This window comes from Bufo bufo, chromosome 5 (assembly GCF_905171765.1).
Source record: "Bufo bufo chromosome 5, aBufBuf1.1, whole genome shotgun sequence".
Classification (NCBI taxonomy): Eukaryota; Metazoa; Chordata; class Amphibia; order Anura; family Bufonidae; genus Bufo; species Bufo bufo.
Genome location: NC_053393.1, coordinates 125599119 through 125619917, shown reverse-complemented (window position 1 = coordinate 125619917; position 20799 = coordinate 125599119).

The window sequence follows — 20799 nt, the reverse complement described above, 5'->3', positions numbered from 1 at the left end:
TTTGGATAGGTTTGTCCCAAGGTTATACTGGTTAAATTGATGTAAGTTATATGTATGGACAATGTAAACTCACAAAGTTGTAACAATTTATAATAAGTATAGCTTGTCAGCTTGGGAGATAGTTGAGTGGATAGACAGAGGGGAGGAATATGCTGGGTGTGTTTCTATTGTCCCATTGTGCCATTGTGAGATGTTAAATGTCTGTGTATTGAAAAGGGTTGTGACATTGTATGTTTAAATGGTGATTTCTGTCTGTTGTCTGCAAATGTGTATTGGTGATTTCCCTTTGTCCTGAGAGATAATTGGATTGCTCCTCGGTTGTCTCCGGGACAGAGAGGAGGAAACCATGATGCATTGTGGGGATATGTTGTATCTGTCCTGTGTCGCAGTCTCCCTTCTGGTCCTCTGGGGGCGTGAACGATTGGTTGCTGTACTTACATTGTATGTGTTGTAAATTACTGATTGGTTGTATTTCAAAACCCTGTGGGCAGTACTATGTTTGTGGTTTATGAATAAAAGAGGCTGTACTTGAAGTACAGTCAGACCACTGCTTGACCCTCGACACGAAGCCTTGTCTCGTTATTGGGGGGGATCCGCTGTATGCTGTTAGAGACTGATTGCCAGGAGTGTAAGCTGATTCCTGTTCGTCTGCTAGCAGCTATACGTGAGGTTCCAGTTTGGAGTGCTATTTTGTATCCAGTCGGGAGTTTGGTGTCCTGCAGTAGCTGTGCCTGTCTCTCAGAAAGGAGCATATCGCCTAAACGGATTTTAACCCCTTGTCTGCTGAAACGGTCTGTTACAAAGTAAAAAAACAAAACAAAAACTATCCAATTGGGCATGGTAGGTAGAGTACTCAGTGAAAATACACTTTAGACCAAAAAAAGTAGTTTATGGCACATTAAAAATAGACACATGGCACAAAATTGAGACCAAAATAGCCATAAATTTTCATGTTCTCACTACTGATGACTATGGTGTTACTGTTATGCCCCAGACAATATTAGTGTTTTTTTCTGTTATTTTTAATATGTTTTATTAAAATACACACAATAATATGACAGTACATGTTATAATATGGTTGTGTGAATAAAGCCTAATTGTAGGATGCTTCTCCTACCTTCACTACATAAGATATTTACCGCACCATAAGACACACCAGACCATAAGACACAACTAGGGCTTTAGAGGAGGAAAATAAGAAAAAAAATATATTTTTCATCAGATCAGACACCCAATCTTAGTCAGACCTCCAATCTTCATCAGACCTCAGATCAGACCCCCCAATCTACATCAGACCTCAGATCAGACCACCACTCTTCATCAGACCCCAAATCAGACCATCAGTCTTCATTAGACCCCCAAATCGGACCTCCAGACTTCATAAGATGTCAGTTCAGTCCCCCATTCTTTATCATAATAATGGAGTACCACTCACTATTTGGTACAGGTGCCAGCAAGGACTTGACAGTCACTGATTTGTAGCATAGATTTGTGGCACTCAGGTTGAGGTTTGCAATTTAGAATGCTTTATTATGTAACTCCACATCAAAAGTTCATGATCCAGTTACAAAGGAGTTATTCATTAATGACCACTTGTTATATGATATAAACTGAATGTTTTGGTCCATGAGGACCTTCTTCAGTGTTTTTTCTGTCTGTGGTCTAATATGTGCTCAGTGGAAACATTCCGTTTATATCAGATAACAAGTGGTCATTAGTGAATTACTCCTTTGTAACTGGATCATGAACTTTTGATGTGGAATTACATAATAAAGCATTTTAAATTGCAACCCTCAACTTGATCTCAGCAAATTTATGCCCCAATCTTTATCAGATCCCCAATCTTTATCAGACCTTAGAGTAACAAAAAAAATAATTCAAGAACTTATCTATCCTGCTGTGCTGCACTATCACTAGACATCACTAGACATTCCACAGCATCAGGTCATAGTATGCGTTTACTTCTTTACTTGTGTCATGATACTGTACTTTGGAAGGATACAGCTATAGCGCCAGCGCCCAGAGAAGATGAGGTGAGTAAACCTAGCACTTTATTTCACTCCCCAGTCCTACTGTACCAATGAGCTCTTCCATAATGGAAGCCCTCATTAGTATTCACATTATAAGACGCACTGCCGTTTCCTCCACTTTTGGGGAAAAAAATAGTCTGTCTTACAGTGAGGGAAATACAGTAACTGAATAATTTCTTTATATGATCTCCACTATAGCAGCTAATAGGAACTTTAAAATACAATATTCAGAATATTTTATTGAGGGAAATATAAACTTTATCTACAATAGCTTTGTAATAAGTTCATCCCAAATAAATAACAATACAATACAAAAAACGTGCAGATATAGTGTAGTTAAAAGCAAGTCACCACTAGCATAGAATCTTTAATTTGCTGTAATTTGTACACTAAATAACCAAATACTCAAAATTCAATTAGAAGATAATCAAGCTCGTAATTATGTTAATTGCAGAAGACTTACATCAATCCTCTGGCAAAGTGATAGAGCTTCAAAGCACCATTAACATTAGCACAAGTGACGAAGGATAGGAAAGGCACAGCAGAATAGCTGGGCTGAAGAATAAGACGTATGAATGCTAGTAGAGAGGGAAACTAGGGCAAATCATACATTCTGGAGAGTGCTTTTTGTAATATAGCTAATGTTCTGTATGATAAATATGAAAATCAAAAACTACCAAACATAAACTACCAGTATATGGCAGAGTTCATAGAGCTTCCAACACATATACCATCTATAGGGCTCATTTGACCCAATGTAAGTGGACCTTTCTTGGCATATGTCAGGACAATTTTCATTGGTGTTTATTTTTTAACTGTATAATAATAGCATAATATGGAGGTAGCTAGTAAAAATCATATACCACATAGTATACATTTTTATCATGGGGTCAGTGAGTAACTGTATGCCCATAAAGCTACCAAAGTTTGAGGCTTTTGTTGGGCATATACATCTGGAGTATAGTATTGAGCGCGAATATTCGAATAATGAATATTTTTTGTGAATATCGCAACTTCGAGAATTCACAAATATTTTGAATATAGTGCTATATATTCGCTATATCGAATATTTGTGATTTTTAAACATCTGAAAACATGATTCCTCATTGCTTCTTGCTTGTGGGCCAATGAGTCATTGGCCCACAAGCAAATTAAGCTGGAAGGAATCCTTTTTTTTTACATATTAAAAAAAAATTGACGAATATTCTAAATAACGAATTTGTCATATTCTAAAACAAGAATATATAGCAATTTAGTGAATATTCGTAAAATACAAACATAGAGCAATTTTAGCTAATATAGTGCTATAATCTTTTTTTTAAGAGTCCTAATTTTTTCAAATCAGAAGTTCAGAAGAGAAAAAAAGTTACAACTATTAGACAAAGAAGATTATACCACTATATTAGCTAAATCCATCGATTCTACATTAGTTTTTTCTAATATTCGCTATATTGCAAGAAGCAGGGTGGAATCAATCTTGTTATTTGAATTCCCGATTTTTAGGCGAAAATCTGGAATTTTATGAATTATCGCGTGAGGACGCGATCTTATGAGTGATGTAATCGTGTCACGTGTCATGTGCCCTGGTTTCGGTTTCGCTTTTGCTACCAGTGGAGTTTGGCAGTCTGCCCGAAGTAAAATTGGCTATCGAAAATGGGGCAAATTCGATTTCTAAAAGAAGAAGAAGAAGTTATTCTCACTGTAAGTAATATTGTAATTCAGCACTGTATTTTATTTCATATTGCATGCATGGCAGAACAATATTTAGCAACACTCGATCTACGAATAAATTATTTATATGTAGATTGAGTGTTGCTAAATATTCATGTATGCGAATAAGAACTACATTGATACAAATTTTTATTTTATTTTTTTCTCCGCCGCCCCCCGCCCCCAATAGTAGATACTACTGATTGGTGCACTGAGTATTTTTGTTACTTTGCAGCACTATGTAAGTAGCATGTATGTATGGACAACAGATAAATATCTATCACATGCACATAACACGTCCATTTTCCTGCCATGCAATATATACCACACACTATATACCATACACACAATATATATATATTTAATTTTATGTCCATGAGCTTTTTTTGTCGGACTAAAAGTATTTGCTGGTTTATTTAGCGTTACCCAGGGAGCACCATGGGGAGGCGAACCAGCAGTACACCCAATAACGTACCGTCACTTAACTAGACAGGTACATCACAGCTTAGCTGGCCAATATCTGATTGCTCAGACCTCACATACATATAATCGCAATACAATCCTATCTTATAACGGTAACATTAAATCTAATATTTCCCCTTTAAAGACGTAACTACTTTTTGCTTTTTTGTAATGTTTTTTTTTTTAATATTTGTATAATAAAAAACTTGTGATTATATGCTTTCATCTTTATCCTTCAGCGCTTTCTGGACCCGGAAAAAGGTTGAGAAAGAGGCCATCGTACGGTCTGTCCGGGCCGAATTAAAATTAAAAAGTGGCATCTGGCACGATCACCAGGCAATTCAAAAAAGGTTTTGCGACCTGAAGCGCCTACACCCAGATCGGGTCAAAGATTATAGTAAAAGATTATGCCCAGGTACAATGCTTACATGAATTTTGGATCTCTCTCTACAACACTCAGTAATGTATATATTCAGTTATGCTGCTAATCCGTACAGATGTAGTATGGTTAACACACAACCTCTTAACTCTAATTTCTTAACTCATCACGTAATCTCTTAAACAAAAGCCATTTTATAAAATAGCTTAACGCATTTAATTGCATTAAGTTTACATAACACGTCTCATAAAGCATGTGTGTTAACTCTACTACATCCGTATTTCATCCATTTTCAAATGATTACTTATTACCTGGTGTGACATGTACAAAATCTTCCGGTTACATCATACATCTCTACCTCGCTGAGATTGTATATACCGTATTTTTCGCCCTATAAGACGCACTTTTTCTCTCCCCAAAATGGGGGGGGGGAAGTTAGTATGTCTTATGGGGTGAATATAGGGAAAAAACATGTCCGACATTACAGTAGTGTACCTTCTGCACTGCTGCGCTGCCATGATCAAAGGGCTGGCCGCGCTGCTGGTGCTTGCCGAAGGAGCTGGACACACCGCGGGTATTCAGTGGCAGGTACCAGACGCCACTGTGGTGCAGGGACTGGTCGCTTCTGTGGGCTGTCTGTAGACTGGACCGGCCGGCCTCAGCAAGTGCTGGGTGGTAAAGACCGGCCGGCCCGAATCGCTGTTATGGAGGAGGGAGGGGCAGTAAAGTTGAGGAGCGCAGGAGCAGGCAGACGAGGGGAGGAGCAGACTTCCCTGTCACACTTTCCTGCTCCGCGTCTCAGTCGTCACACTGCCTGCTCCTGACTACATGCTCCTGGATAAGTGCAGAGCTGTGCCCTGACAGAAAGATTCTCTAAGGTAACCCTAATGAACCCACTGCTAATTAATTGACCCCCCCAATAAAGTGACCACCCCTAATAAAGTGACTTCCCCTAATAAAGTGACCCCGCAATAATGTGACCCCCCTAATAAAGTGACCCCCCAATAAAGTGACCCCCCCTAATAAAGTGACCCCCTTATTAATATTGAAATATTGGTATGTTATTTTATTTAAAGTTTTAACACATCTTTTATTCAAAATATATTTTTCCCCTATTTTCACCCTCTAAAACCTAGGTGCGACTTATGGGCAGGTATATTGTTATACACACAGCGTGGTACTGATGTATGATGTCACCGGATGATTTCATACATTTCACACACATAAATATATATAGGTATTTTTGTTTATATCTACATAAACTGCAAACATCATTCAGTATTACGGTCAAACTCCCCGACCATTACATACATCCCCCACACAATTTGCATGGGATTCAAGATTATATATATACAGTCCTGATCAAAAGTTTAAGACCACTTGAAAAATGGCAAAAAATCATATTTAGCATGGCTGGATCTTAACAAGGTTCCAGGTAGAGCTTCAACATGCAACAAGAAGAAATGAGAGTGAGACAAAACATTTTTTGAGCATTCAATTAATTGAAAATAACGATTAAACTGAAACAGGCTGTTTTTCAGCTGATCAAAAATTTAGGACCACATGCCTTTAAAAGGCCAAATCTGTGCAAAGATGTGAATTCATTGTCATTTTCTGTCAGGTAGTCACACGTTGTGATGGCAAAGGCAAATAAACTCTCCCTTTCTGAACGTGGTCGGGTTGTTGAACTGCATAAGCAGGGTCTCTCACAGCACGCCATCGCTGCTGAGGTGGGACGCAGTAAGACAGTCATTTGGAATTTCTTAAATGATCCTGAGGATTATGGAACAAAATAGTCAAGTGGAAGACCCCAAAAAATTTCATCAGCACTGATCCAATTGGCTGTCCGTCAAAACACTGGATGATCCTCGATCCAAATTAAGGCCCTTACTGGTGCTGACTGCAGCCCCATAACCATCAGACGGCATCTGAGACTGAAGGACTTCAAAAACAAAAAACGTCTTCAAAGACCTCGTCTCCTTGAACGCCACAGAACTGCTCGTTTGGACTTTGCAAGAGAGCACCAAACATGGGATATTCAAAGTTGGAAGAAAGTTTTATTCTCTGATGAAAAAAAAATGCAACCTTGATGGTCCTGATGGTTTCCAACGTTACTGACATGACAAGCAGATCCCACCTGAGATGTTTTTATACGCGTCACAGTGGAGGGGGCGCCATAATAATCTGGGGTGCTTTTTCCTTCAGTGGAACAATGGAGCTTCAGGAAGTGCAGGGGCGTCAAACGGCCGCTGGCTATATCCAGATGTTGCAGAGAGCATTCCTCATGACTGAGGGCCCTCGTCTGTGTGGTAACGACTGGGTTTTTCAACAGGACAACGCTACAGTACACAATGCCCGCAGGACAAGGGACTTCTTCCAGGAGAATAACATCACTCTTTTGGCCCATCCTGCGTGTTCCCCTGATCTAAATCCAATTGACAACCTTTGGGGATGGATGGCAAGGGAAGTTTACAAAAATAGACAACAGTTCCAGACAGTAGATGGCCTTCGTGCGGCCGTGTTCCAACTCACCTCATGGAAACGCTTGCATCAAGCATGCCGATTTTTTTTTTTGGAAGTGATAAACAATAACGGCTGAGCTACTCATTACTGAGTTCATGTTTGGAAGTTGGATTTCTGTTTTGGGGGGGTTTAGTTTTTTTTGGAGGTGTGGTCCTAAACTTTTGATCAGCTGAAAAACAGCCTGTTTCAGTTTATTTGTTGTTTTCATTAAATTGAATGCTCAAAAAATGTTTTGTCTCACTCCCATTTCTTCTTGTTGCATGTTGAAGCTCTACTTGGAACCTTGTTAAGATCCAGCCATGCTAAATATGATTTTTGCCATTTTTCAAGTGGTCTTAAACTTTTGATCAGGACTGTATATATACAGTGGGATGCGAAAGTTTGGGCAACCTTGTTAATCGTCATGATTTTCCTGTATAAATCGTTGGTTGTTACGATAAAAAATGTCAGTTAAATATATCATATAGGAGACACACACAGTGATATTTGAGAAGTGAAATGAAGTTTATTGGATTTACAGAAAGTGTGCTATAATTGTTTAAACAAAATTAGGTAGGTGCATAAATTTGGGCACCACAAAAAAGAAATGAAATCAATATTTAGTAGATCCTCCTTTTGCAGAAATTACAGCCTCTAAACGTTTCCTGTAGGTTCCAATGAGAGTCTGGATTCTGGTTGAAGGTATTTTGGACCATTCCTCTTTACAAAACATCTTTAGTTCATTCAGGTTTGATGGCTTCCGAGCATGGACAGCTCTCTTTAAGTCACACCACAGATTTTCAATTATATTCAGGTCTGGGGACTGAGATGGCCATTCCAGAACGTTGTACTTGTTCCTCTGCATAAATGCCTTAGTGGATTTTGAGCAGTGTTTAGGGTCGTTGTCTTGTTGAAAGATCCAGCCCCGACGCTGCTTCAGCTTTGTCACTGATTCCTGGACATTGGTCTCCAGAATCTGCTGATACTGAGTGGAATCCGTGCGTCCCTCAACTATGACAAGATTCCCAGTCCCTGCACTGGCCACACAGCCCCACAGCATGATGGAACCACCACCATATTTTACTGTAGGTAGCAGGTGTTTTTCTTGGAATGTTGTGTTCTTTTTCCTCCATGCATAACGCCCCTTGTTATGGCCAAATAACTCAATTTTAGTTTCATCAGTCCACAGCACCTTATTCCAAAATGAAGCTGGCTTGTCCAAATGTGCTTTAGCCCACCTCAAGCGGCACTTTTTGTGCTGTGGGCGGAGAAAAGGCTTCCTCTGCATCACTCTCGCATACAGCATCTCCTTGTGTAAAGTGCGCCAAATGGTTGAACGATGCACAGTGGTGACTCCATCTGCAGCAAGATGATGTTGTGGGTCTTTGGTGCTGGTCTGTGGGTTGACTCTGACTGTTCTCACCATTCATCGCTTCTGTCTATCCAAGATTTTTCTTGGTCTGCCACTTCGAGCCTTAACTTGAACTGAGCCTGTGGTCTTCCATTTCCTCAATATGTTCCTAACTGTGGAAACAGACAGCTGAAATCTCTGAGACAGCTTTCTGTATCCTTCCCTAAACCATGATGGTGAACAATCTTTGTCTTCAGGTCATTTGAGAGTTGTTTTGAGACCCCCATGTTGCTACTCTTCAGAGGAAATTAAAAGAGGAGGGAAACTTACAATTGACCCCCTTAAATACTTTCTCATAATTGGATTCACCTGTGTATGTAGGTCAGGGGTCATTGAGCTTACCAAGCCAATTTGAGTTCCAATAATTAGTTCTAAAGGTTTTGGAATCAATAAAATGGCAACAGTGCCCAAATTTATGCACCTGCCTATTTTGTTTAAACAATTATAGCACACTTTCTGTAAATCCAATAAACTTCATTTCACTTCTCAAATATCACTGTGTGTGTCTCCTATATGATATATTAAACTGACATTTTTTATCGTAACAACCAACGATTTATACAGGAAAATCATTGAAATTTAATGTGGATAAGTGCAAGATAATGCACCTGGGGCGTAAAAACCCAAGGGCAGAATATAGAATATTGGACACAGTCCTGACCTCAGTATCTGAGGAAAGGGATTTAGGAGTAATTATTTCAGAAGACTTAAAGGTGGGAAGACAATGTAATAGAGCAGCACGAAATGCCAGCAGAATGCTTGGATGTATAGGGAGAGGTATAAGCAGTAGAAAGAGTGAAGTGCTTATGCCGCTGTACAGAACACTGGTGAGACCTCACTTGGAGTATTGTGCGCAGTACTGGAGGCCATATCTCCAGAAGGATATAGATACTCTAGAGAGAGTTCAGAGAAGAGCTACTAAACTAGTACATGGATTGCAGGATAAAACTTACCAGGAAAGGTTAAAGGACCTTAATATGTATAGCTTGGAAGAAAGAAGAGACAGAGGGGATATGATAGAAACTTTTAAATACATAAAGGGAATCAACTCGGTAAAGGAGGAGAGCATATTTAAAAGAAGAAAAACTACCACAAGATGACACCGTTTTAAATTAGAGGGGCAAAGGTTTAAAAGTAATATAAGGAAGTATTACTTTACTGAGAGAGTAGTGGATGCATGGAATAGCCTTCCTGCAGAAGTGGTAGCTGCAAATACAGTGAAGGGGTTTAAGCATGCATGGGATAGGCATAAGGCCATCCTTCATATAAGATAAGGGCCGGGGGCTATCCATAGTATTCAGTATATTGGGCAGACTAGATGGGCCAAATGGTTCTTATCTGCCGACACATTCTATGTTTCTATGTTTCTATGACTTTTAACAAGGTTGCCCAAACTTTTGCATCCCACTGTATATAATATATATATATATATATATATATATATATATATATATATAAAAAAGGATGTATGTGTGTGTTATTCATGACTGGCATGTTTTGCCAAGCCGCGTTTTTTTCTCTCATGGCCAATGTATTATAATTTTATGTATTTTTTATATATTTATATGAAGATGGCCATTGCTGTATACTGGCCATGGAAGTACCGGCCATTACATTGAAGCTTGTACACTGTTCCAAATCTATCAGTATTTTTAACATTATGAATAGAACAGATGCGTGTTTTGCACTTGTGTGTGATTGCGGTGCCATATGCACCTGAATATAATCTCCTCCCTAAGCTGGGGGAGGGGCGCTCTGCATGAGAGTATATATGGCCGCTCTCACACAAGCAAAACATGCCAGTCATGAATGAGAACTTACCTGTTTGAAACGCGTAGATTGAACCAGGACCTGTGAAGTTTTATTGCCATATTTTGTATCACTGAAAACAAAGAAAAATATCACTGAAGATTCAAGTGGTGCTGGAACCCTCTTTTTCGTCCATACTATCCAGGTCTAACCTATATTTCCGTGCACCCGGGGTGAAATACCGGCATCGTTGGCAAATAAGGGTGAGCTGGATATTTACTTTATCTTAAAGGGCCGGTCACCAAGAAAGTCACTGTTAAAGAGGCGGTCACCATCAAAGTCACAGTTAAAGGGGAGACTTTAAGCCTCCTTCTAATTATAAAGCTACCGTGACAACTAAATCAAGGGAGGGAGGGCGGGCTGGCAGCAGATCTTCAAAATGCGGCTTGGCAGATAGTCTAACACTGGCAGCCACGAAAAATTATATATCCAACATAACACCATCCAATAACTGCTTATCTAATTTCTGAACTGTTGTTTGGTTTCCCTAAACGTCAATTACCCAGTCACAATACCCGATAGGTACCTTCCTAACAAATCCCATGTTACCTCATCCTACCTTGTAACTTAGACTAGTTCTACCCATCTATAACACTTTTTTTTACCAACAAAATGAGGCAAATCCACTATTGGTATAATTCATAATCCCATGCAGATTCCTTCATATAGGAATTTTTTGATCTTTACCTTTGTTATGATTTCTGAGTAGAGTTGAGCGGACACCTGGATGTTCGGGTTCGGCAGGTTCGGCCGAACTTAAAAAAAAAGTTCGGGTTCGGGACCCGAACTTGACCCGAACTTGACCCCGAACCCCATTGAAGTCAATGGGGACCCGAACTTTTGGCCACTAAAATGGCTCTAAAATAGCCCTGGAAACAACTAGAGGGCTGCAAAAGGCAGAAAAATGTGCTTAAGAGCATGGCAAATGCTCTGCAAACAAACGTGGATAGGGAAATGAATTAAAAAAACATAAAAGACCTTAAAAAAATTAAAATTAGGAATGATGTAGAAGGAAGAGGTTGAGGAGGCGGTGAATGGGTGGATGTGGTCGTGTAGGCTCACATGGCGGTCTAGGTGGAAGCGGCGGCGAAGGAGGAATAGGTAGTCAACACAGATGTGTGTTATTTAGCATTTTTACATAGGGGTATTCCCCAAAATATTGAGACATATAAAAAAAAAAAAGGAATAAGTGCACTTGAGTACAAGGATGGATGGTTGAGGCTGTTAGAACTGTCTGTTCTGCACAAGGTACAAACAAGTCCTGAGGGATCCAAGCCTGGTTCATTTTAATGAACGTGAGCTTGTCCACGTTGGCTGTGGACAGGCGGCTGCGTCTGTCTGTAATGACGCCTCCTGCCGTGCTAAATACACGTTCAGAGAGTACACTGGCTGTAGGGCAGGCCAGCACCTCCAAGGCATACAGGGCAAGCTCTGGCCATGTGGACAATTTGGAGACCCAGAAGTTGAATGGGGCAGATCCATCAGTCAGTACGTGTAGGCGTGTGCACAGGTACTGTTCCACCATGTTGTTCAAATGCTGCCTTCTGCTAACACGCTCCATATCAGCAGTTGGGGCCTGTTGTTGCGGCGAGGTTACAAAGCTTTTCCACATGTCGGCCATGCTAACCCTGCCTTCTGAGGTGCTGGCGCTGACACAGCTGCGTTGGTGACCTCTTCCTCCTCCCCTGTCTTCGCCTTGTGCTTCCACTTGTCCCCCGGCATCAGTTGGGAATGCTCTCAGGAGCGCTTCTACCAGCGTGCGATCACGCTCCAGTGAGGGAATTAAGGACGGCACATTGTCTTTGTAACAGGGATCCAGCAGGGTGGCCACCTAGTAGTCAGCACACGTTAAAATGTGGGCAACTCTGCTGTCGTTGCGCAGGCACTGCAGCATGTAGTCGCTCATGTGTGCCAGGCTGCCCAGAGTCAAGGACAAGCTGTCCTCTGTGGGAGGTGTATCGTCTGCGTCCTCCGTATCCCCCCAGCCACGCACCAGTGATGGGCCCGAGCTGCGTTGGATGCCACCCCGCTGTGAACATGCTTCATCCCCATCCTCCTCCTCCTCATCCTCCTCGTCCTCCAGCAGTGGGCCCTGGCTGGCCAAATTTGTACCTGGCCTCTGCTGTTTCAAAAATTCTCTTTCTGAGCCACTTCTAAAAGACTGGCCTGAAAGTGTTAGAGATAACCCCTCTTACTCCTCCTCGTCCTGGGCCACATCCTCTTCCATCATCGCCCTAAGTGTTTTCTCAAGGTGACATAGAAGTGGTATTGTAACGCTGATAACGGCGTCATTGCCACTGGCAATGTTGGTGGAGTACTCGAAACAGCGCAACAGGGCACACAGGTCTCACATGGAGGCCCAGTCATTCGTGGTGAAGTGGTGCTGTTCCGCAGTGCGACTCACCCGTGCGTGCTGCAGCTGAAACTCCACTATGGCCTCCTGCTGCTCGCACAGTCTCTCCAGCATGTGCAAGGTGGAGTTCCACCTGGTGGGCACGTCGCATATGAGGCGGTGAGCGGGAAGGCCGAAGTTACGTTGTAGAGAAGACAGCCGAGCGGCGGCAGGATGAGAACGCCGGAAGCGCGCACAGACGGCCCGCACTTTATGCAGCAGCTCTGACATGTCGGGGTAGTTGTGAATGAATTTCTGCACCACCAAATTCAGCATATGCGCCAGGCAAGGGATGTGCGTCAAACCAGCTAGTCCCAGAGCTGCAATGAGATTTTGCCCATTATTGCACACCACCAGGCCAGGCTTGAGGCTCACTGGCAGTAACCACTCGTCGGTCTGTTGTTCTATACCCCACCACAACTCCTGCGCGGTGTGGGGCCTGTCCCCCAAACACATCAGTTTCAGAATGGCCTGCTGATGTTTTCCCCTGGCTGTGCTGAAGTTGGTGGTGAAGGTCTGTCGCTGACCAGATAAGGAGGTGGTAGAAGAGGAGGAGGAAGCTGAGTAGGAAGAGGAGGCAACAGGGGGCAAAGAATGATGCCCTGCGATCCTTGGCGGCGGAAGGACGTGCGCCAAACTGCTCTCCGCCTGGGGCCCAGCCGCCACTACATTTACCCAGTGTGCAGATAGGGAGATATAGCGTGTCTGGCCATGCTTACTGGTCCACGTTTCTGTGGTTAAGTGGACCTTGCCACAGATGGCGTTGTGCAGTGCATACTTGATTTTATCCGATACTTGGTTGTGCAGGGAGGGCACGGCTATCCTGGAGAAGTAGTGGCGGTTGGGAACGACGTACTGTGGGACAGCAAGCGACATGAGCTGTTTGAAGCTGTCCGTCTCCACCAACCTGAATGGCAGCATTTCAAAGGCCAGTAGTTTAGAAATGCTGGCATTCAGGGCCAGGGAACTAAGGTGGCTAGGTGGGAATTTACGCTTTCTCTCAAAGGTTTGTGAGATGGAGAGCTGAACGCTTCCGTGTGACATGGTGTAGATGCTTGGTGACGGAGGTGGTGTTGTTGGTGGCACATCCTCTGTTGGCTGGGCGGCAGGTGCCAATGTTCCTCCAGAGGCGGAGGAAGAGGCAGAGGCAGCAGCAGAAGAGGGAGCAGGAGGGGCCTGAGCCCTTTCTTGGTTTTGAAGGTGCTTACTCCACTGCAGCCTGTGTCTCGCATGTAGATGCCTGGTCATGCAGGTTGTGCTAAGGTTCAGAACGTTAATGCCTCGCTTCAGGCTCTGATGGCACAGCGTGCAAACCACTCGGGTATTGTCATCAGCACATTGTGTGAAGAAGTGCCATGCCAGGGAACTCCTTGAAGCTGCCTTTGGTGTGCACGGTCCCTGGTGACGGTGGCCAGTAGCAGGCAAACTGTTTTGGCGACGGCTGCTCTGCTTTTGCACCCTGCTCCCGCTTTTGCTACGCTGTTGGCTCGGTCTCACCACTGCCTCTTCCTCCGAACTCTGAAAGTCAGTGGCACGACCTTCATTCCATGTGGGGTCTAGGACCTCATCGTCCCCTGCATAGTCTTCCACCCAGTCTTCCTCCCTGACCTCCTTTTTATTCTGCACTCTGCAGAAAGACGCAGCAGTTGGCACCTGTGCTTCGTCATCATCAGAGACGTGCTGAGGTGGCATTCCCATGTCCTCATCAGGAAACATAAGTGGTTGTGCGTCAGTGCATTCTATGTCTTCCACCCCTGGGGAAGGGCTAGGTGGATGCCCTTGGGAAACCCTGCCAGCAGAGTCTTCAAACAGCATAAGAGACTGCTGCATGACATGAGGCTCAGACAGGTTCCCCAATATGCACAGGGGTGATGTGACAGACTGATGGACATGGGTTTCAGGCGCCACCTGTGCGCTTTCTGCAGAAGACTGGGTGGGAGATAATGTGAACGTGCTGGATCCTCTGTCGGCCACCCAATTGACTTGCACCTGTACTTGCTCAGGCCATACCATCCTTAAAACGGCATTAGGCCCGACCAAATATGGCTGTAGATTATGGCGGCTATTGGGACCTGAGGTAGTAGGTTCAGTAGGACGTGTAGCTGTGGCAGAACGGCCATATCCTCTCACTGCACCAGAGGCTCCACTAACACCACCACCACGACTATGACCGCGTCCCTTATTAGATGTTTTCCTCATCCACAAAAGATTGGTTTCCCCCCCCCCCGGACGACCCATTGTATCCGGGAGGGGTTCCCTATTCTGTAATGTGGCCATTTTTCTTGATAGAATGTTGTGCCAATATGCCATATCTGCGAAATCCTTTATCAAAGATACAGGTGATTTTTTTTTATCCAAGATAGATGATATTGACATTCCTGCGGGCGCATCTCTGGTATCATTCAATGTGTGTAGTCTATACACGTCGATTGACCATGAGCTGGGCCTCCAGGCGGTTGAAACATGTCTCAAAAATTCGGATTACACTGAGGTTTGCCAAGCTTTCATGTTGACATTGTTGAGATTTGTTCTAACCAGAAATTATTTTCTGTTTCAGGACGATTTTTATGTGCAGATGGTGGGACGGCGATGGGGTCCAACATGGCGCCCACCTATGCTAACATCTATATGGCCCACCTTGAGGAGTCATCCATATATGGCAGCCACCACTTCAGACATGTTCTGGGGTGGTGGCGCTATATCGACGATATCTTCTTGGTGTGGATGGGCGACACGTTTGGCCTCCTCGCGTTCCACGCATTTCTCAATGAAATCGATCCAACAGTTAAATTTACCGTGGTCCATTCCACTGATAAATTACAGTTCCTTGATACGGAGGTCCGGATCGTGGGACGGGGTTTGAGGACTGATCTGTTTGTGAAGCCTACCGATAAAAACACGCTGCTGCGTTATGACAGCCATCATTCCCGCTCCATGATTCGGTCATTGCCCGCCAGTCAGTTCCTCCGGGTACAGAGGATCGTGAGGGATGGACAAACTAGAGACATGAGATTTAATGAAATGGGTCAGAAATTAGCTATTCGAGGGTACCCTAAGAAATTGATTAGAGGTACTATTTCGTGAGTGGATAATAATTCCATCACAACCAATTCCAAGACAGTCCCCAAAAAACCCCGTATTCCCTTCATCTCCCAGTTTTCTGCTGACAGTCCGCAAATTGCGGCTGTCATTCAGAAACATTGGAGGATGATAGGGAATAGTTTCCCTCAGGCTGAGGAGTTTGATACACCACCTCTATTTTCCTATCGCATGGACGCAACTTGGGAGATAGATTGGTGAAATCTGACGTGGGTAGTGCCAGGACCAGCGTGAGAACATTGTGTGGCTCCACGTGGACTGGGTGCTACCCATGCTATCATTGCATAAATTGCAACCTTATGATTAAAGGGGATACATTCCTTAATCCAGCTACTAACAAAATGATTAAAATTACTCAGTATTTGATGTGTGATTCGTCCTACGTGGTCTACCAGCTGACATGTCCTTGTGGGAGGTGGTATGTTGGTGAGACCACGTGGGACGTAAAGACACGGTTAAATCAACACCGATACTCTATCAGAAAGGAAAAAATGGATTTGCCGGTGTCCAAACACTTCAAAGAGGCAGGACACACACAAAAAGATCTGCGGTTCCGTGTATTGGAACAGATAGAATTGGGTAGGCGTGGGGGAGACAGACAAGCTCTCCTCAAAAAGCGTGAGCTATTCTGGATTTTCACTTTGAAAACCTTGAAGCCTAACAGGTTGAATGTTGATTTTAGAGTAGATTAGTGGTGTCTCTTGCCGGTTGCTGCTTGGTCCTTATCCCCTACTGTAGGTTGAGTGTACATGTGTACATAGTAATCAAGTTAATTATTTTAGATTTTTGTATGAAAGACTTTTTCTAAAAAATTCTTTCTTTTGTTTTTAGATTTATATACTACTTAGGGTCAGGACTGATGCCCTGTATGGTGAGAAGAACATCGTTGGTCCGGTCAGCTACCCACAGTCTTTCTTTATACCGTCCACACATATGATGACCCGACTGTTGCTCCGGTGTAGATGTGGAGCATGATCCATGTTAGTTCGGGGCCTACCCACACAGCATATAAACACGTTTTTTTCCTAATGAGATTTTGCTGATATTATTATAATTGTTGTTATATTTAGCTCTGGTCGGCAGAAAGAAAAAATATAGGCGTGCTCAAACCCCGCCACACCGAGCACGGACCAAGCCAGGAACCATGGCTTTAGCAAAGCAAAAAAGAAAGAAGGGGTCCAGCTCGATTAAAATGTTACCTTTATTTTTCAGTGCGGGTAAAAGCCAGTTACACTCCAGTTACATGTTTCGGATCAGGAACAATAGCGATCCTTCCTCATGTCATGACTTTCTAAAATTTTGGTTTCAATAAATAAATAAATAAGAAGTACCAAATTAGCTACACACAACACGACGCGTTCCTCCAACTGCTATAACTTTCAAGATCGGACACATCAAGTCTGTGGCAGAATTTTTTTTTTTAGAACATTTTAACAATAACAATTTACATAATTTTAACAATAACTGTCCTTTCTGGCTTATTTTTTTCATGGAAAGCAACTATATCTTTCATTATTTGACGGTTCCTCTTATCCATCCTCCAACACTCTTCGAAACCCGCCGTAGCAGCTTATGGATAGCCAATTGATCTTTTAGATGCTCCTTCTTGAACTTGCCCATTCGTTGATGGCATTTATAGATTACTGTATGTTTAAAAGAAAAGAAAATATTAATGCAATTTAGTTTAGCAGACAATTAGTGCATTGTGTGGAGTAGGTGTATAAACACTTTAGATTTACAGGTAAAACTCTGCAGCCTTTCAAAAAGCACCAATAAATCGCCGAACACTGAACCCGAACTTTTACTGAAATGTTCGGGTCCAGGGTCCAAAAATCCTTAAGTTCGGTAAGAACCCGAACTTTACAGTTCAGGTTCGCTCAACCCTATTAATAACATCATTTGGCATAGAGTTCCATAGTCTCATAGGGTTCCATAGTCTCACTCTTACAGTAAAGAATCCCCATCTATGTGGATGGTGAAACATTCGTATTATGGTTTAGAACTTTAGATATAAAAAGATCATTAGAAAAATGTCTGTACTGTCCAATTATATTTTTATACATAGTCATTAGATTGCCTTGAAGTTGTGTTTTTTCAAAACTGAATAACCACAACTTTGACAATATTTCTTGGTACTGCATTCCACCCATTCCCTTAATTACCTTTGTTGTCTGCACCAGCTCCAGTTCCACTTCAACCTTTTTATTTACAGCTGTCCAAAACTGACTAGTGTTTTCTATAAAGCTAAAACTATGTTCTCATCATGTGCATCTATGCCTCTTTTGATGCATCTTATGAAATATTGAAATGTATTTTTCCTCTGATACCTGCTTGTGACAGTCATGCCTTTTTGCCTGGTATTCTGGATATTTTATTTCATCTATTTTTGTTTGTAAAGTGAGAATGAAATATCTCTTTTTCTGGGATAAGTCACAGCACAACTATCATCAAGCAATGTGACTTCAATCAATAATTCACACATAGTAATAGTAATCTAACTTTACTTGACATTGCTCAGGAAAATTGTCAGGGCCAGTGAGTGATAGAACTCAAACTACAGATCTTGATTTATGGTATTACATAAAGTAGACATTTATTTGTGTCTGACATTACAGCTTTAGTCATCGGGATACAGGGTGGGGCATATGGGTAATGTGTTTATTAGGTTAAAATTTTTATATACAGTACAGACCAAAAGTTTGGACACACCTTCTCATTCAAAGAGTTTTCTTTATTTTCATGATTATGAAAATTGTAGATTCACACTGAAGGCATCAAAACTATGAATTAACACATGTGGAATTATATACATAACAAACAAGTGTGAAACAACTGAAAATATGTCATATTCTAGGTTCTTCAAAGTAGCCATCTTTTGCTTTGATTACTGCTTTGCACACTCTTGGCATTCTCTTGATGAGCTTCAAGAGGTAGTACCCTGAAATGGTTTTCACTTCACAGGTGTGCCCTGTCAGGTTTAATAAGTGGGATTTCTTGCCTTATAAATGGGGTTGGGACCATCAGTTGCGTTGAGGAGAAGTCAGGTGGATACACAGCTGATAGTCCTACTGTATAGACTGTTAGAATTTGTATTATGGCAAGAAAAAAGCAGCTAAGTAAAGAAAAACGAGTGGCCATCATTACTTTAAGAAATGAAGGTCAGTCAGTCAGCCGAAAAATTGGGAAAACGTTGAAAGTAAGGGCTATTTGACCATGAAGGAGAGTGATGGGGTGGTGCGCCAGATGACCTGGCCCCCACAGTCACCGGACCTGAACCCAATCGAGATGGTTTGGGGTGAGCTAGACCGCAGAGTGAAGGCAAAAGGGCCATCAAGTGCTAAGCATCTCTGGGAACTCCTTCAAGACTGTTGGAAGACCATTTCAGGGGACTACCTCTTGAAGCTCATCAAGAGAATGCCAAGAGTGTGCAAAGCAGAAATCAAAGCAAAAGGTAGCTACTTTGAAGAACCTAGAATATGACATATTTTCAGTTGTTTCACACTTGTTTGTTATGTATATAATTCCACATGTGTTAATTCATAGTTTTGATGCCTTCATAGTCATGAAAATAAAGAAAACTCTTTGAATGAGAAGGTGTGTCCAAACTTTTGGTCTGTACTGTATATAATAATGATATGTGTATATTTGACTTCGGTTTTTTTTACTGATAAGTACTGGCACATCTATATAAGACAGTTTTGTCTATTTTCAGTTTGGTAAACATCTATCTTGCATAACTGAAAGTGAAAAAAAACACCAAACTATATATTGTATATGGACAAAAGTAGTGGGAGACCTCCAGATCATACTTAAAGAGGTTTTTTATAACACCCCATTTAAATCCATAGGCATTATTTTGGAGTTAGCCCCCCTATGCAGCTAACAAGTTTCCGTTCCTCTGGGAGGCTTTTTGCCCATTCATCCAGAAGAGCATACAGTATGTGAGTTCAGACAGTGATGTTAGATGAAAGTGGTGTTGAGCACGAATATTCGAATATCTTTTTTTTTTGCGAATATCGGCACTTCACTAATTCGCAAATATTTCGAATATAGTGCTATAAATTCGATATTTCGAATATTCTTTTTTTTTATTTTTTTTATTGTTATATTTTTTTCTTTCCCACTTCCCAAAAGTAGTTCTTACCTGTCCTTAGGATTCCTGGCTTCCTGGCTGCTCCAGTCAGTGCCCGTTGCCGCTTCTGACGACTTCCGTGCTCATGGAGCGTCCCCATCACCATGGGAACGTCTCCATACTAGAATGTACTTTTTGGATTTGAGAATTACGTTGAAATTGCAATTCGATTAATTCAAGTTATAATAATCGAATTGCGATTTCAACTTAGCACTGCTATATTCCATATTCGTTAATTCTAGCCTAATATGGAATATAGCAGTGCTAAGTTGTAATCGCAATGCGATTAATATAACTTGAATTAATCGCATTGCGATTTCAACTTGGACCTGGTTTACTATGGTTGGCTTGGTAGAATTAGCGAATATGACGAATGTATTCGTCATATTCCTCAAAATGAAGATAACGAAGTATTTTCCATCTTCGTTTTAGCTACCTATTCGTCAACTTCGCTAATTCTAGCAATCTAATAGGAAGGTTGACTATAGAGACAGCTGTGTTTAATTCGCTATGCGATTTATATTACTTTGCTTTTTTTTTTATTGAATAGTTATAATACTTGATTCTATTTATAAAAAAAATGATTCTATTTATAAAAGAAAAAATGCAAAGTAATATAATCGCATAGCGAATTAAACACAGCTGTCTCTATAGTCAACTTTCCTATTTGATTGCTAGAATTAGCGAAGTTGACGAATATGGAGGAAAAACGAAGATGGAGAATACTTCCTTATCTTCGTTTTGAGGAATATGACGAATATATTCGTCATATTCGTCATCTTCGCTAATTCTACCAAGCCAACCATAGTAAACCAGCTGTAAGTTTAAATCGCAATGCGATTAATTCAAGTTATATTAATCGCATTGCGATTA